Raw genomic sequence first — 19383 nt, forward strand, 5'->3', positions numbered from 1 at the left:
GTGGAATTAGGTTTTTGGCTTCGTATCTGATCGTTTTGGGGTACGTAGGTATATATAGGAGGAAGGAGTACGTCGGTGGAGCAATAGGGGGCCCATGAGGGTGGAGGGCGCGCTTGGGGTAGGCAGGCACGCCCCCTACGTCGTGGCCTCCTCTTTTCTTTCTTGACGTAGGGTCCAAGTCTCCCGGATCATAATCTTCCTAAAAATCACGTTTCCGAAGGTTTCATTCTGTTTGGACTCCATTTGATATTCCTTTTCTTCGAAACCCTAAAACAGGCAAAAAAACAGCAATTCTGGGCTGGGTCTCCGGTTAATAGGTTAGTCCCAAAAATAATATAAATGTGGATAATAAAGCCCAATAATGTCCAAAACAGTAGATAATATAGCATGGAACAGTCAAAAATTATAGATACGTTGCAGACGTATCAAGCATCCCCAAGCTTAATTCCTGCTCGTCCTCGAGTAGGTAAATGATAAAAATAGAATTTTTGATGCGGAGTGCTACTTGGCATAATTTTAATGTAATTCTTCTTAATTGTGGTATGAATATTCAGATCCGAAAGATTCAAGACAAAAGTTCATATTGACATAGAAAATAATAATACTTCAAGCATACTAACTAAGCAATTATGTCTTCTCAAAATAACATGGCTAAAGAAAGTTATCCCTACAAAATCATATAGTCTGTCTATGCTCTATCTTCACCACACAAAGTATTTAAATCATGCACAACCCCGATGACAAGCCAAGCAATTGTTTCATACTTTTGATATTCTCAAAACTTTTTCAATCTTCACACAATACATGAGCGTGAGCCATGTACATAGCACTATGTGGAATAGAATGGTGGTTGTGGAGAAGACAAAAAGGGAGAAGATAGTCTCACATCAACTAGGCATATCAACGGGCTATGGAGATGCCCATCAATAGATATCAATGTGAGTGAGTAGGGATTGCCATGCAACGGATGCACTAGAGCTATAAGTATATGAAAGCTCAAAAAGAAACTAAGTGGGTGTGCATCCAACTTGCTTGCTCATGAAGACCTAGGGCATTTTGAGGAAGCCCATCATTGGAATATACAAGCCAAGTTCTATAATGAAAAATTCCCACTAGTATATGAAAGTGATAACATGAGAGACTCTCTACTATGAAGATCATGGTGTTACTTTGAAGCACAAGTGTGGTAAAAGGATAGTAACATTGTCCCTTCTCTCCTTTTCTCTCATTTTTTATTTGGGCCTTTTCTCTTTTTTTATGGCCTCTTTTCTCTTTTTTTCGTCCGGAGTCTCATCCTGACTTGTGGGCGAAACATAGTCTCCATCATCCTTTCCTCACTGGGACAATGCTCTAATAATGATGATCGTCACACTTTTATTTACTTACAACTCAACAATTACAACTTGATACTTAGAACAAAGTATGACTCTATATGAATGCCTCCGGCGGTGTACCAGGATATGCAATGACTCAAGAGTGACACGTATGAAAGAATTATGAATGGTGGCTTTGCCACAAATACGATGTCAACTACATGATCATTCTAAGCAATATGACAATGATGAAGCGGAACGGTGGAAAGTTGCATGGCAATATATCTCGGAATGGCTATGGAAATGCCATAATAGGTAGGTATGGTGGCTGTTTTGAGGAAGGTATATGGTGGGTGTATGATACCGGCGAAAGGTGCGCGGTATTAGAGAGGCTAGCAAAGGTGGAAGGGTGAGAGTGCGTATAATCCATGGACTCAACATTATACATAAAGAACTCATATACTTGTTGCGAAAATCTACAAGTTATAAAAGCAAAGTATTACGTGCATGCTCCTAGGGGGATAGATTTGTAGGAAAAGACCATCGCTCGTCCCCGACCGCCACTCATAAGGAAGACAATCAATAAATAAATCATGCTCCGACTTCATCACATAACGGTTCACCATACGTGCATGCTAAGGGAATCACAAGCTTCAACACAAGTATTTCTCAAATTCACAGCTACTCAAAGCATGACTTTAATATCACCATCTCCATATCTCAAAACAATTATCAAGTATCTAACTTATCATAGTATTCAACACATTCACAAGAGATTTTTTATTCTTGAATACCGAGCATATAAGATTATTTAAGCAAATTTCCATGCTATTAAGACTCTCAAAATAATCTAAGTGAAGCATGCGAGATCAATAGTTTCTATAAAACAAATCCACCACCGTACTCTGAAAGATATAAGTGAAGCACTAGAGCAAAACTATATAACTCAAAAGATATAAGCGAAGCACATAGAGTATTCTAAAAAATTCCAAATCATGTATGGCTCTTTCAAAAGGTGTGTACAGAAAGGATGATTGTGGTAAACTAAAAATAAAAGACTCAAATCATACAAGACGCTCCAAGCAAAACACATATCATGTGGTGAATAAAAATATAGCTCCAAGTAAAGTTACCAATAGAAGTAGACGAAAGAGGGGATGCCTTCCGAGGCATCCCCAAGCTTTGGCTTTTAGGTGTCCTTAGATTATCTTGGGGGCGCCATGGGCATCCCCAAGCTTAGGCTCTTGCCACTCCTTGTTCCATAATCCATCAAATCTTTACCCAAAACTTGAAAACTTCACAACACAAAACTTAAAGTAGAAAATCTCGTGAGCTCCGTTAGCGAAAGAAAAATAAAAGCACTTCAAGATACTGTAATAAACTCATTCTTTATTTATATTGGTGTTATACGTACTGCATTCCAACTTCTCTATGGTTTATAAACTATTTTACTAGCCATAGATTCAGCAAAATAAGCAAACAACACACGAAAAACAGAATCTGTCAAAAACAGAACAGTCTGTAGTAATCTGTAGGTAGCACAAGATCTGGAACCCCAAAAATTCTAACATAATTTCTGGACGTGATGAATTTATATATTAATCATCTGCAAAAAGAATTAACTAAATAGCACTTTCCAAATAAAAATGACAGCAGTTCTCGTGAGCGCTAAAGTTTCTGTTTTTTACAGCATGTGTAACAAGACTTTCCCCAAGTCTTCCCAACGGTTCTACTTGGCGCAAACACTAATTAAACACAAAAACGCAACCAAAATAGAGGCTACATAAATTATTTATTACTAAACAGGAGCAAAAGGCAAGGAATAAAAATAAAATTGGGTTGCCTCCCAACAAGCGCTATTGTTTAACGCCCCTAGCTAGGCAAGAATAGATCTACGTATTGCCATCTTTGGTAGTAGGAAAGAAAAGAGCAAACTTGCTATCTATAGAATTAATCGTTCTATTTTCATAAAGCACATGGCTATTAATGGTAGAAGAAAGATTAAGTATGTTACGGAAATTGGTATCTAGGCTAGTCTTTATCTCTTTAATAGATTCATTTTGGTAAGAGAGCAAAAGAGATGTAGATTCAACTTTCTCATTCATGGGGTGCCCAAATATAGTTTTCATTTTTTCATAAGTGTCTACGACATCCCCTTCAAGAAAACCTTCTTCAAATATAGAATCTAAGACATGCTTAAAATAAGAAGGAAGGGCAATATAAAAGCTTTTTAAGTAAACTTCAATTTGATATTGAGGAACATAGCTGGCCCTAATCCTTAGTAGTCTATACCAAGCATCTTTCAAAGATTCATCAAGTAAATAACGAAAAATTCCAGAATCATCTTCATCAAAATTATTAAGACTCTCATTGATAACACCGGTAGGTTTTTCCATAGTATCCTTATTTATAAGCTTAGCAAGGATAGAGGGGTTGTCCAAAGTACTAAAACTCTGGAGAGAACCCCCAGCCCTTTTTGATTGAGACATGGCGAAAGAAAGGCGAGCGGAAATAGAGGGAGGATAGAGAGAGAGAGGGTGAATAAAATGGCAAGGGTAAAGTGGGGGAGAGGAGGACGAGAAGCAAATGGCAAATAATGTAATGCGGGAGATAAGGATATGTGATGGGTACTTGGTATGTTGACTTTTGCATAGACCTCCCCGACAACGGCGCCAGAAATTCTTCTTGCTACCTCTTGAGCACTGCGTTGGTTTTCCCCAAAGAGGAAGGGATGATGCAGCAAAGTAGCGTAAGTATTTCCCTCAGTTTTTGAGAACCAAGGTATCAATCCAGTAGGAGGCTACGCGTGAGTCCCTCGTACCTGCACAAAACAAATAAATCCTCGCAACCAACACAAATAGGGGTTGTCAATCCCTATAAGGTCACTTACGAGAGTGAGATCTGATAGATATGATAAGATAATATTTTTGGTATTTTTATGATAAAGATGCAAAGTAAAATAAAGGCAAAGTAAATAGCAAAGGAAATAACTAAGTAGTAGGAGATTAATATGATGAAGATAGACCCAGGGGCCATAGGTTTCACTAGTGGCTTCTCTCGAGAGCATAAGTATTCTATAGTGGGTGAACAAATTACTGTTGAGCAATTGACAGAATTGAGCATAGTTATGAGAATATCTAGGTATGATCATGTATATAGGCATCACGTCCGAGATAAGTAGACCGACTCCTGTCTGCATCTACTACTATTACTCCATTCATCGACCGCTATCCAGCATGCATCTAGAGTATTAAGTTAAAAACAGAGTAACTTCTTAAGCAAGATGACATGATGTAGAGGGATAGACTCATGCAATATGAAGAAAACCCCATCTTGTTATCCTCGATGGCAACAATACAATACGTGCCTTGCTGCCCCTACTGTCACTGGGAAAGGACACCGCAAGATTGAACACAAAGCTAAGCACTTCTCCCAATGCAAGAAAGATCAATCTAGTAGGCCAAACCAAACTAATAATTCAAAGAGACTTGCAAAGATAACCAATCATACATAAAAGAATTCAGAGGAGATTCAAATATTATTCATAGATAGACTTGATCATAAACCCACAATTCATCGGTCTCAACAAACACACCGCAAAAAGAAGATTACATCGAATAGATCTCCACAAGAGAGGGGGAGAACTTTGTATTGAGATCCAAAAAGAGAGAAGAAGCCATCTAGCTACTAACTATGGACCCGTAGGTATGAAGTAAACTACTCACACTTCATCGGAGAGGCTATGGTGTTGATGTAGAAGCCCTCCGTGATCGATGCCCCCTCCGGCGGAGCTCCGGAACAGGCCCCAAGATGGGATCTCGTGGATACAGAAAGTTGCGGCGGTGGAATTAGGTTTTTGGCTCTGTATCTAATCGTTTTGGGGTATGTAGGTATATATAGGAGGAAGGAGTCCGTCGGTGGAGCAACAAGGGGCCCACGATGGTGGAGGGCGCGCTTGGGGTAGACACGCGTGCCCCCTACCTCGTGGCCTCCTCTTTTCTTTCTTGATGTAGGGTCCAAGTCTCCCGGATCATAATATTCCTAAAAATCATGTTCCTGAAGGTTTCATTCCGTTTGGACTCCGTTTAATATTCCTTTTCTTAGAAACCCTAAAACAGGCAAAAAACAACAATTCTGGGCTGGGCCTCCAATTAATAGGTTAGTCCCAAAAATAATATAAATGTGGATAATAAAGCCCAATAATGTCTAAAACAGTAGATAATATAGCATGGAGCAATCAAAAATTATAGATACATTGCAGACGTATCAAGCATCCCCAAGCTTAATTCCTGCTCGTCCTCGAGTAGGTAAATGATAAAAACAGAATTTTTGATGTGGAGTGCTTCTTGGCATAATTTTAATGTAATTCTTCTTAATTGTGGTATGAATATTCAGATCCGAAAGATTCAAGACAAAAGTTCATATTGACATAGAAAATAATAATACTTCAAGCATACTAACTAAGCAATTATGTCTTCTCAAAATAACATGGCTAAAGAAAGTTATCCCTACAAAATCATATAGTCTGTCTATGCTCTATCTTCACCACACAAAGTATTTAAATCATGCACCACCCCGATGACAAGCCAAGCAATTGTTTCATACTTTTGATATTCTCAAAACTTTTTCAATCTTCATGCAATACATGAGCGTGAGCCATGGACATACCACTATGTGGAATAGAATGGTGGTTGTGGAGAAGACAAAAAGGGAGAAGATAGTCTCACATCAACTAGGCCTATCAATGGGCTATGGAGATGCCCATCAATAGATATCAATGTGAGTGAGTAGGGATTGCCATGCAACGGATGCACTAGATCTATAAGTATATGAAAGCTCAAAAAGAAACTAAGTGGGTGTGCATCCAACTTGCTTGCTCATGAAGACCTAGGGCATTTTGAGGAAGCCCACCATTGGAATATACAAGCCAAGTTCTATAATGAAAAATTCCCACTAGTATATGAAAGTGATAACATGAGAGACTCTCTACTATGAAGATCATGGTGCTACTTTGAAGCACAAGTGTGGTAAAAGGATAGTAACATTGTCCCTTCTCTCTTTTTCTCTCATTTTTTATTTGGGCCTTTTCTCTTTTTTTATGGCCTCTTTTCTCTTTTTTTCGTCCGGAGTCTCATCCTGACTTGTGGGCGAAACATAGTCTCCATCATCCTTTCCTCACTGGGACAATGCTCTAATAATGATGATCGTCACACTTTTATTTACTTACAACTCAACAATTACAACTTGATACTTAGAACAAAATATGACTCTATATGAATGCCTCCGGCGGTGTACCAGGATATGCAATGACTCAAGAGTGACCCGTATGAAAGAATTATGAATGGTGGGTTTGCCACAAATACGATGTCAACTACATGATCATTCTAAGCAATATGACAATGATGAAGCGGAACGGTGGAAAGTTGCATGGCAATATATCTCGGAATGGCTAGGGAAATGCCATAGTAGGTAGGTATGGTGGCTGTTTTGAGGAAGGTATATGGTGGGTGTATGATACCGGCGAAAGGTGTGCGGTATTAGAGAGGTAGCAAAGGTGGAAGGGTGAGAGTGCGTATAATCCATGGCTCAACATTAGACATAAAGAACTCATATACTTATTGCGAAAATCTACAAGTTATAAAAGCAAAGTATTACGTGCATGCTCCTAGGGGGATAGATTTGTAGGAAAAGACCATCGCTCGTCCCCGACCGCCACTCATAAGGAAGACAATCAATAAATAAATCATGCTCCGACTTCATCACATAACGGTTCACCATACGTGCATGCTAAGGGAATCACAAGCTTCAACACAAGTATTTCTCAAATTCACAGCTACTCAAAGCATGACTTTAATATCACCATCTCCATATCTCAAAACAATTATCAAGTATCTAACTTATCATAGTATTCAACACATTCACAAGAGATTTTTTATTCTTGAATACCTAGCATATAGGATTACTTAAGCAAATTTCCATGCTATTAAGACTCTCAAAATAATCTAGGTGAAGCATGCGAGATCAATAGTTTCTATAAAACAAATCCACCACCGTACTCTGAAAGATATAAGTGAAGCACTAGAGCAAAACTATATAACTCAAAAGATATAAGCGAAGCACATAGAGTATTCTAAAAAATTCCAAATCATGTATGGCTCTTTCAAAAGGTGTGTACAGAAAGGATGATTGTGGTAAACTAAAAATAAAAGACTCAAATCATACAAGACGCTCCAAGCAAAACACATATCATGTGGTGAATAAAAATATAGCTCCAAGTAAAGTTACCAATAGAAGTAGACGAAAGAGGGGATGCCTTCCGAGGCATCCCCAAGCTTTGGCTTTTAGGTGTCCTTAGATTATCTTGGGGGTGCCATGGGCATCCCCAATCTTAGGCTCTTGCCACTCCTTGTTCCATAATCCATCAAATCTTTACCCAAAACTTGAAAACTTCACAACACAAAACTTAAAGTAGAAAATCTCGTGAGCTCCGTTAGCGAAAGAAAAATAAAAGACCACTTCAAGATACTGTAATAAACTCATTCTTTATTTATATTGGTGTTATACCTACTGCATTCCAACTTCTCTATGGTTTATAAACTATTTTACTAGCCATAGATTCATCAAAATAAGCAAACAACACACGAAAAACAGAATCTGTCAAAAACAGAACAGTCTGTAGTAATCTGTAGGTAGCGCAAGATCTGGAACCCCAAAAATTCTAACATAATTTCTGGACGTGATGAATTTATATATTAATCATCTGCAAAAAGAATTAACTAAATAGCACTTTCCAAATAAAAATGACAGCAGTTCTCGTGAGCGCTAAAGTTTCTGTTTTTTACAGCATGTGTAACAAGACTTTCCCCAAGTCTTCCCAACGGTTCTACTTGGCGCAAACACTAATTAAACACAAAAACACAACCAAAACATATGCTACATAAATTATTTATTACTAACAGGAGCAAAAGGCAAGGAATAAAAATAAAATTGGGTTGCCTCCCAACAAGCGCTATTGTTTAACGCCCCTAGCTAGGCAAGAATAGATCTACGTATTGCCATCTTTGGTATTAGGAAAGAAAAGAGCAAACTTGCTATCTATAGAATTAATCGTTCTATTTTCATAAAGCACATGGCTATTAATGGTAGAAGAAAGATTAAGTATGTTACGGAAATTGGTATCTAGGCTAGTCTTTATCTCTTTAATAGATTCATTTTGGTAAGAGAGCAAAAGAGATGTAGATTCAACTTTCTCATTCATGGGGTGCCCAAATATAGTTTTCATTTTTTCATAAGTGTCTACGACATCCCCTTCAAGAAAACCTTCTTCAAATATAGAATCTAAGACATGCTTAAAATAAGAAGGAAGGACAATATAAAAGCTTTTTAAGTAAACTTCAATTTGATATTGAGGAACATAGCTGGCCCTAATCCTTAATAGTCTATACCAAGCATCTTTCAAAGATTCATCAAGTAAATAACGAAAAATTCCAGAATCATCTTCATCAAAATTATTAAGACTCTCATTGATAACACCGGTAGGTTTTTCCATAGTATCCTTATTTATAAGCTTAGCGAGGATAGAGGGGCTGTCCAAAGTACTAAAACTCTGGAGAGAACCCCCAGCCCTTTTTGATTGAGACATGGCGAAAGAAAGGCGAGCGGAAATAGAGGGAGGATAGAGAGAGAGAGGGTGAATAAAATGGCAAGGGTAAAGTGGGGGAGAGGATGACGAGAGGCAAATGGCAAATAATGTAATGCGGGAGATAAGGGTATGTGATGGGTACTTGGTATGTTGACTTTTGCATAGACCTCCCCGACAACGGCGCCAGAAATCCTTCTTGCTACCTCTTGAGCACTGTGTTGGTTTTCCCCAAAGAGGAAGGGATGATGCAGCAAAGTAGTGTAAGTATTTCCCTCAGTTTTTGAGAACCAAGGTATCAATCCAGTAGGAGGCTATGCGTGAGTCCCTCGTACCTGCACAAAACAAATAAATCCTCGCAACCAACGCAAATAGGGGTTGTCAATCCCTATAAGGTCACTTATGAGAGTGAGATCTGATAGATATGATAAGATAATATTTTTGGTATTTTTATGATAAAGATGCAAAGTAAAATAAAGGCAAAGTAAATATCAAAGGAAATAACTAAGTAGTAGGAGATTAATATGATGAAGATAGACCCGGGGGCCATAGGTTTCACTAGTGGCTTTTCTCGAGAGCATAAGTATTCTATAGTGGGTGAACAAATTACTGTTGAGCAATTGACAGAATTGAGCATAGTTATGAGAATATCTAGGTATGATCATGTATATAGGCATCACGTCCGAGATAAGTAGACCGACTCCTGCCTGCATCTACTACTATTACTCCATTCATCGACCGCTATCCAGCATGCATCTAGAGTATTAAGTTAAAAACAGAGTAACGTCTTAAGCAAGATGACATGATGTAGAGGGATAGACTCATGCAATATGAAGAAAACCCCATCTTGTTATCCTCGATGGCAACAATACAATACGTGCCTTGCTGCCCCTACTGTCACTGGGAAAGGACACCGCAAGATTCAACACAAAGCTAAGCACTTCTCCCAATGCAAGAAAGATCAATCTAGTAGGCCAAACCAAACTAATAATTCGAAGAGACTTGCAAAGATAACCAATCATACATAAAAGAATTCAGAGGAGATTCAAATATTATTCATAGATAGACTTGATCATAAACCCACAATTCATCGGTCTCAACAAACACACCACAAAAAGAAGATTACATCGAATAGATCTCCACAAGAGAGGGGGAGAACTTTGTATTGAGATCCAAAAAGAGAGAAGCAGCCATCTAGCTACTAACTATGGACCCGTAGGTCTGAAGTAAACTACTCACACTTCATCGGAGAGGCTATGGTGTTGATGTAGAAGCCCTCCGTGATCGATGCCCCCTCCGACGGAGCTCCGGAACAGGCCCCAAGATGGGATCTCGTGGATACTGAAAGTTGCGGTGGTGGAATTAGGTTTTTGGCTCTGTATCTATTCGTTTTGGGGTACGTAGGTATATATAGGAGGAAGGAGTACGTCGGTGGAGCAACAGGGGGCCCACGATGGTGGAGGGCGCGCTTGGGGTAGGCACGCGTGCCCCCTACCTCGTGGCCTCCTCTTTTCTTTCTTGATGTAGGGTCCAAGTCTCCCGGATCATAATATTCCTAAAAATCACGTTCCTGAAGGTTTCATTCCGTTTGGACTCCGTTTGATATTCCTTTTCTTAGAAACCCTAAAACAGGCAAAAAACAGCAATTCTGGGCTGGGCCTCCAATTAATAGGTTAGTCCCAAAAATAATATAAATGTGGATAATAAAGCCCAATAATGTCCAAAATAGTAGATAATATAGCATGGAGCAATCAAAAATTATAGATACATTGCAGACGTATCAAGCATCCCCAAGCTTAATTCCTGCTCGTCCTCGAGTAGGTAAATGATAAAAACAGAATTTTTGATGTGGAGTGCTTCTTGGCATAATTTTAATGTAATTCTTCTTAATTGTGGTATGAATATTCAGATCCGAAAGATTCAAGACAAAAGTTCATATTGACATAGAAAATAATAATACTTCAAGCATACTAACTAAGCAATTATGTCTTCTCAAAATAACATGGCTAAAGAAAGTTATCCCTACAAAATCATATAGTCTGTCTATGCTCTATCTTCACCACACAAAGTATTTAAATCATGCACAACCCCGATGACAAGCCAAGCAATTGTTTCATACTTTTGATATTCTCAAAACTTTTTCAATCTTCATCCAATACATGAGCGTGAGCCATGGACATAGCACTATGTGGAATAGAATGGCGGTTGTGGAGAAGACAAAAAGGGAGAAGATAGTCTCACATCAACTAGGCCTATCAATGGGCTATGGAGATGCCCATCAATAGATATCAATGTGAGTGAGTAGGGATTGCCATGCAATGGATGCACTAGAGCTATAAGTATATGAAAGCTCAAAAAGAAACTAAGTGGGTGTGCATCCAACTTGCTTGCTCATGAAGACCTAGGGCATTTTGAGGAAGCCCATCATTGGAATATACAAGCCAAGTTCTATAATGAAAAATTCCCACTAGTATATGAAAGTGATAACATGAGAGACTCTCTACTATGAAGATCATGGTGCTACTTTGAAGCACAAGTGTGGTAAAAGGATAGTAACATTGTCCCTTCTCTCTTTTTCTCTCATTTTTTATTTGGGCCTTTTCTCTTTTTTTATGGCCTCTTTTCTCTTTTTTTCGTCCGGAGTCTCATCCTGACTTGTGGGCGAAACATAGTCTCCATCATCGTTTCCTCACTGGGACAATGCTCTAATAATGATGATCGTCACACTTTTATTTACTTACAACTCAACAATTACAACTTGATACTTAGAACAAAATATGACTCTATATGAATGCCTCCAGCGGTGTACCAGGATATGCAATGACTCAAGAGTGACCCGTATGAAAGAATTATGAATGGTGGCTTTGCCACAAATACGATGTCAACTACATGATCATTCTAAGCAATATGACAATGATGAAGCGGAACGGTGGAAAGTTGCATGGCAATATATCTCGGAATGGCTATGGAAATGCCATAGTAGGTAGGTATGGTGGCTGTTTTGAGGAAGGTATATGGTGGGTGTATGATACCGGCGAAAGGTGTGCGGTATTAGAGAGGTAGCAAAGGTGGAAGGGTGAGAGTGCGTATAATCCATGGACTCAACATTAGACATAAAGAACTCATATACTTATTGCGAAAATCTACAAGTTATAAAAGCAAAGTATTACGTGCATGCTCCTAGGGGGATAGATTTGTAGGAAAAGACCATCGCTCGTCCCCGACCGCCACTCATAAGGAAGACAATCAATAAATAAATCATGCTCCAACTTCATCACATAACGGTTCACCATACGTGCATGCTAAGGGAATCACAAGCTTCAACACAAGTATTTCTCAAATTCACAGCTACTCAAAGCATGACTTTAATATCACCATCTCCATATCTCAAAACAATTATCAAGTATCTAACTTATCATAGTATTCAACACATTCACAAGAGATTTTTTATTCTTGAATACCTAGCATATAGGATTACTTAAGAAAATTTCCATGCTATTAAGACTCTCAAAATAATCTAGGTGAAGCATGCGAGATCAATAGTTTCTGTAAAACAAATCCACCACCGTACTCTGAAAGATATAAGTGAAGCACTAGAGCAAAACTATATAACTCAAAAGATATAAGCGAAGCACATAGAGTATTCTAACAAATTCCAAATCATGTATGGATCTTTCAAAAGGTGTGTACAGAAAGGATGATTGTGGTAAACTAAAAATAAAAGACTCAAATCATACAAGACGCTCCAAGAAAAACACATATCATGTGGTGAATAAAAATATAGCTCCAAGTAAAGTTACCAATAGAAGTAGACGAAAGAGGGGATGCCTTCCGAGGCATCCCCAAGCTTTGGCTTTTAGGTGTCCTTAGATTATCTTGGGGGTGCCATGGGCATCCCCAAGCTTAGGCTCTTGCCACTCCTTGTTCCATAATCCATCAAATCTTTACCCAAAACTTGAAAACTTCACAACACAAAACTTAAAGTAGAAAATCTCGTGAGCTCCGTTAGCGAAAGAAAAATAAAAGACCACTTCAAGATACTGTAATAAACTCATTCTTTATTTATATTGGTGTTATACCTACTGCATTCCAACTTATCTATGGTTTATAAACTATTTTACTAGCCATAGATTCATCAAAATAAGCAAACAACACACGAAAAACAGAATCTGTCAAAAACAGAACAGTCTGTAGTAATCTGTAGGTAGCGCAAGATCTGGAACCCCAAAAATTCTAAAATAATTTCTGGACGTGATGAATTTATATATTAATCATCTGCAAAAAGGATTAACTAAATAGCACTTTCCAAATAAAAATGACAGCAGTTCTCGTGAGCGCTAAAGTTTCTGTTTTTTACAGCATGTGTAACAAGACTTTCCCCAAGTCTTCCCAACGGTTCTACTTGGCGCAAACACTAATTAAACACAAAAACGCAACCAAAACATAGGCTACATAAATTATTTATTACTAACAGGAGCAAAAGGCAAGGAATAAAAATAAAATTGGGTTGCCTCCCAACAAGCGCTATTGTTTAACGCCCCTAGCTAGGCAAGAATAGATCTACGTATTGCCATCTTTGGTATTAGGAAAGAAAAGAGCAAACTTGCTATCTATAGAATTAATCGTTCTATTTTCATAAAGCACATGGCTATTAATGGTAGAAGAAATATTAAGTATGTTACGGAAATTGGTATCTTGGCTAGTCTTTATCTCTTTAATAGATTCATTTTGGTAAGAGAGCAAAAGAGATGTAGATTCAACTTTCTCATTCATGGGGTGCCCAAATATAGTTTTCATTTTTTCATAAGTGTCTACGACATCCCCTTCAAGAAAACCTTCTTCAAATATAGAATCTAAGACATGCTTAAAATAAGAAGGAAGGGCAATATAAAAGCTTTTTAAGTAAACTTCAATTTGATATTGAGGAACATAGCTGGCCCTAATCCTTAATAGTCTATACCAAGCATCTTTCAAAGATTCATCAAGTAAATAACGAAAAATTCCAGAATCATCTTCATCAAAATTATTAAGACTCTCATTGATAACACCGGTAGGTTTTTCCATAGTATCCTTATTTATAAGCTTAGCGAGGATAGAGGGGCTGTCCAAAGTACTAAAACTCTGGAGAGAACCCCCAGCCCTTTTTGATTGAGACATGGCGAAAGAAAGGCGAGCGGAAATAGAGGGAGGATAGAGAGAGAGAGGGTGAATAAAATGGCAAGGGTAAAGTGGGGGAGAGGAGGACGAGAGGCAAATGGCAAATAATGTAATGCGGGAGATAAGGGTATGTGATGGGTACTTGGTATGTTGACTTTTGCATAGACCTCCCCGACAACGGCGCCAGAAATCCTTCTTGCTACCTCTTGAGCACTGCGTTGGTTTTCCCCAAAGAGGAAGGGATGATGCAGCAAAGTAGCGTAAGTATTTTCCTCAGTTTTTGAGAACCAAGGTATCAATCCAGTAGGAGGCTACGCGTGAGTCCCTCGTACCTGCACAAAACAAATAAATCCTCGCAACCAACGCAAATAGGGGTTGTCAATCCCTATAAGGTCACTTACGAGAGTGAGATCTGATAGATATGATAAGATAATATTTTTGGTATTTTTATGATAAAGATGCAAAGTAAAATAAAGGCAAAGTAAATAGCAAAGGAAATAACTAAGTAGTAGGAGATTAATATGATGAAGATAGACCCGGGGGCCATAGGTTTCACTAGTGGCTTCTCTCGAGAGCATAAGTATTCTATAGTGGGTGAACAAATTACTGTTGAGCAATTGACAGAATTGAGCATAGTTATGAGAATATCTAGGTATGATCATGTATATAGGCATCACGTCCGAGATAAGTAGACCGACTCCTACCTGCATCTACTACTATTACTCCATTCATCGACCGCTATCCAGCATGCATCTAGAGTATTAAGTTAAAAACAGAGTAACGTCTTAAGCAAGATGACATGATGTAGAGGGATAGACTCATGCAATATGAAGAAAACCCCATCTTGTTATCCTCGATGGCAACAATACAATACGTGCCTTGCTGCCCCTACTGTCACTGGGAAAGGACACCGCAAGATTGAACACAAAGCTAAGCACTTCTCCCAATGCAAGAAAGATCAATCTAGTAGGCCAAACCAAACTAATAATTCGAAGAGACTTGCAAAGATAACCAATCATACATAAAAGAATTCAGAGGGGATTCAAATATTATTCATAGATAGACTTGACCATAAACCCACAATTCATCGGTCTCAACAAACACACCGCAAAAAGAAGATTACATCGAATAGATCTCCACAAGAGAGGGGGAGAACTTTGTATTGAGATCCAAAAAGAGAGAAGCAGCCATCTAGCTACTAACTATGGACCCGTAGGTCTGAAGTAAACTACTCACACTTCATCGGAGAGGCTATGGTGTTGATGTAGAAGCCCTCCGTGATCGATGCCCCCTCCGACGGAGCTCCGGAACAGGCCCCAAGATGGGATCTCGTGGATACTGAAAGTTGCGGCGGTGGAATTAGGTTTTTGGCTCTGTATCTATTCGTTTTGGGGTACGTAGGTATATATAGGAGGAAGGAGTACGTCGGTGGAGCAACAGGGGGCCCACGATGGTGGAGGGCGCGCTTGGGGTAGGCACGCGTGCCCCCTACCTCGTGGCCTCCTCTTTTCTTTCTTGATGTAGGGTCCAAGTCTCCCGGATCATAATATTCCTAAAAATCACGTTCCTGAAGGTTTCATTCCGTTTGGACTCCGTTTGATATTCCTTTTCTTAGAAACCCTAAAACAGGCAAAAAACAGCAATTCTGGGCTGGGCCTCCAATTAATAGGTTAGTCCCAAAAATAATATAAATGTGGATAATAAAGCCCAATAATGTCCAAAACAGTAGATAATATAGCATGGAGCAATCAAAAATTATAGATACATTGCAGACGTATCAAGCATCCCCAAGCTTAATTCCTGCTCGTCCTCGAGTAGGTAAATGATAAAAACAGAATTTTTGATGTGGAGTGCTTCTTGGCATAATTTTAATGTAATTCTTCTTAATTGTGGTATGAATATTCAGATCCGAAAGATTCAAGACAAAAGTTCATATTGACATAGAAAATAATAATACTTCAAGCATACTAACTAAGCAATTATGTCTTCTCAAAATAACATGGCTAAAGAAAGTTATCCCTACAAAATCATATAGTCTGGCTATGCTCTATCTTCACCACACAAAGTATTTAAATCATGCACAACCCCGATGACAAGCCAAGCAATTGTTTCATACTTTTGATATTCTCAAAACTTTTTCAATCTTCATGCAATACATGAGCGTGAGCCATGGACATAGCACTATGTGGAATAGAATGGTGGTTGTGGAGAAGACAAAAAGGGAGAAGATAGTCTCACATCAACTTGGCGTATCAATGGGCTATGGAGATGCCCATCAATAGATATCAATGTGAGTGAGTAGGGATTGCCATGCAACGGATGCACTAGAGCTATAAGTATATGAAAGCCCAAAAAGAAACTAAGTGGGTGTGCATCCAACTTGCTTGCTCATGAAGACCTAGGGCATTTTGAGGAAGCCCATCATTGGAATATACAAGCCAAGTTCTATAATGAAAAATTCCCACTAGTATATGAAAGTGATAACATGAGAGACTCCCGGATCATAATCTTCCTAAAAATCACATTCCTGAAGGTTTCATTCTGTTTAGACTCCGTTTGATATTCCTTTTCTTCGAAACCCTAAAACAGGCAAAAAAACAGCAATTCTGGGCTGGGCCTCCGGTAATAGGTTAGTCCCAAAAATAATATAAAAGTGGATAATAAAGCCCAATAATGTACAAAAAAGTAGATAATATAGCATGGAGCAATCAAAAATTATAGATACGTTGGAGATGTATCAAGTGGGGCTGCAAAGAAATCAGTCGACCCCAAGTGAATCACCAGAATTTAATCGACCAAATAATCAAGAACAAGATCACGAGAATTGTACCTAGGTTGGAGGTAACCGCATCGTCCATCTCCTCGTCTCGGTACTGGTGAGTGGAAGTTCCAGTGGTGGCAGCAGTGCAAATATCAACATTCAGTCGGTTAGGTTCTGTTACCCAAGTAAACCAAAGGATTAGGTCAGATTGTTACCCAGAGATAGTGGGAATGGCCACTTTGATTTTGGGCAAAGCCTTCAGTGGTTTGGAAGATGTGGCCTTCAGTGGTTTCGGCACTGGAGGCGGCGCAGTCTTGGGCTGCTTCGGTGCCTTCTCGGTCGGCACTGGAGAAGACGTCCGAGGGCGCTTTGAAGATTGCCCAGTTGGTGCGGCCACCAGGTTGGGGGTGCTTGCCGGGTCGTGAGCGTGCTTGGACCTTCTTTCTCTGCGAGGAGGCGAGTTGACCTCTTCTTCATCACTCGGGTCATCGCTCTCCTCGTCCTCCTCTGCATCCGAGTGCCACTCGCCACTCTCGCCTCCGCTCGCCTCTCCCTCGAGATCTTGCTCCTGCACTCCGCTGAGCATTGAATACATATCAACAAGAGCCTGAAAGACAACAAACAAAAGAAAGACAGTCGGCCGTCAACAAGATGTTGCATGGTAAATCAGGAAACCACTCAACAATGCAGAATCGTGCCTATTCCGGCTGGCGCAAATGGTCGAATGGAACCACCCTCCTGGACCCCCGGGGGTTATCCTTGTAGCCAGTAATGCCTCTCAGCCACTGCTCCACCGTGTCCTCACTGAAATCCTCCGGGTGGATCCGAGTGGAATCCTCGATTCCCGAGTACATCCACATCGGATGGTCACGAGCTTGGAGTGGTTGGATACGTCAACTGAGGAAGACCTCCAGCAGGTCCATACCGGTCACTCCGTCACGGACGAGTTGGACCACCCGCTCGACCAACACCTTCACCTGCGCCTTCTCCTCTAGGATCACCCTCAAGGTGGAGGGCTTCTCCACTCGGGCCATGAAAAAGGGGGGAAGTCCAGTCGACTGGCCCGAAGTCGGCTGGTCGTTGCAATAGAACCAGGTCGACTGCCAACCCCGGACCGACTCGGGAAGGATCATGGTTGGGAAAGTGCTTTTGTTCCTCATCTGAATTCCAAGACCCCCGCACATCTGTATCACGTGCGTCCTATCGTCACTCAGGTTGGCCTTCTTGACCGTCTGAGAATGACACGTGAATATGTGCTTGAAGAGACCCCAGTGTGGTCGACAACCCAAGAAGTTCTCACACATGGACACGAAAGCGGCAAGGTACATGATGGTGTTTGGAGAAAAGTGGTGGAGTTGAGCCCCAAAGAAGTTCAAGAAACCGCGAAAGAAAGGATGGGGAGGCAAAGAAAACCCGCAGTCGACGTGAGTGGCAAGGAGAACGCACTCACCCTCCTGCAGCTGTGGCTCGCTCTCGTTCCCCGGGAGCCGCACCAATTCGTGGGGGATCAGTTCCCCATCGACCAGGTCGTCGATGTCGTCTTGGCTGATTGTCGAGTGAATCCAGTCGCCCTAGATCCAGCCAAGCGACAGGCCGGACCTCGACGAAGACCCGCCCCGGCTGGTCCCCTTCCCTTTCGCCTTCGCTGTCGCCTTCTTCGCACGCTCCAACGCCACCGTCTTCTCCTTCCCCATGGCAGCTGATCGAGTTCAAACGTGGCGACAACGCCGAGAGCAGAGGCTTATGCAGTGGAGAAAACAGAGGAGGAAGGGGAAGAATGAGAACACACTATGCGAAAACCCCGTCCAACGCCTTATATGAGGGAATTCCCGAGCGGCTGACTCGTGGGCCCAGGCGATCCGATCAAATCCCGCAACAGTCGCGCACGCGATACGTGGCGAAAAAGAAGGCGTAGAGATCGAGGTGGCCTGCCTAATCCGTCCCGATTACTGCGGCCTCCCCCGCCCGGCGCGCTTCTCGAAATTCGAATCTCGTGAAATCCGCAGACAGCAGAACAACCCGTCAGATGGAAGATTTTTCCCATATCAACACTCGAAGCTCAACAATGAAAGTTCACTCGACAAAACCAAGAATGGATCAAGGCGACTGTACAAGCAGTTGAAGTCATCATAAATGTTCATTCGACCTCTGGACAAGACATTTCCGAGGCGCAAAAGCTGAATCGGAGAGGTTATCAACTCCTTCTCCACTCGAACCCTGAACCATTCGGGGGCTAATGATGAAGGTATGTACCTAGGGTAGGGTCATAGGCCTGACCTAGACACCCTCCCTAGGATGTCACCCTCAAACCAGAAGCATTCGAAGGGTACCATCATCCACTCGACCAGAGACATTCCACTCGGAAGAATCAATGTCACTCGACCGTCGCAGAAGCCACTCGACAAGCAAAAGATCTAAAGCCACTTTGCACGAACAACGGTCGAGCATTTACTTATAGGCTTAATTGTCATTTATAGCACTTTAATACGGACGTTACCTGTAACACTCCTCCT

This window comes from Triticum dicoccoides, chromosome 7A, assembly GCF_002162155.2.
Source record: "Triticum dicoccoides isolate Atlit2015 ecotype Zavitan chromosome 7A, WEW_v2.0, whole genome shotgun sequence".
Classification (NCBI taxonomy): domain Eukaryota; kingdom Viridiplantae; phylum Streptophyta; class Magnoliopsida; order Poales; family Poaceae; genus Triticum; species Triticum dicoccoides.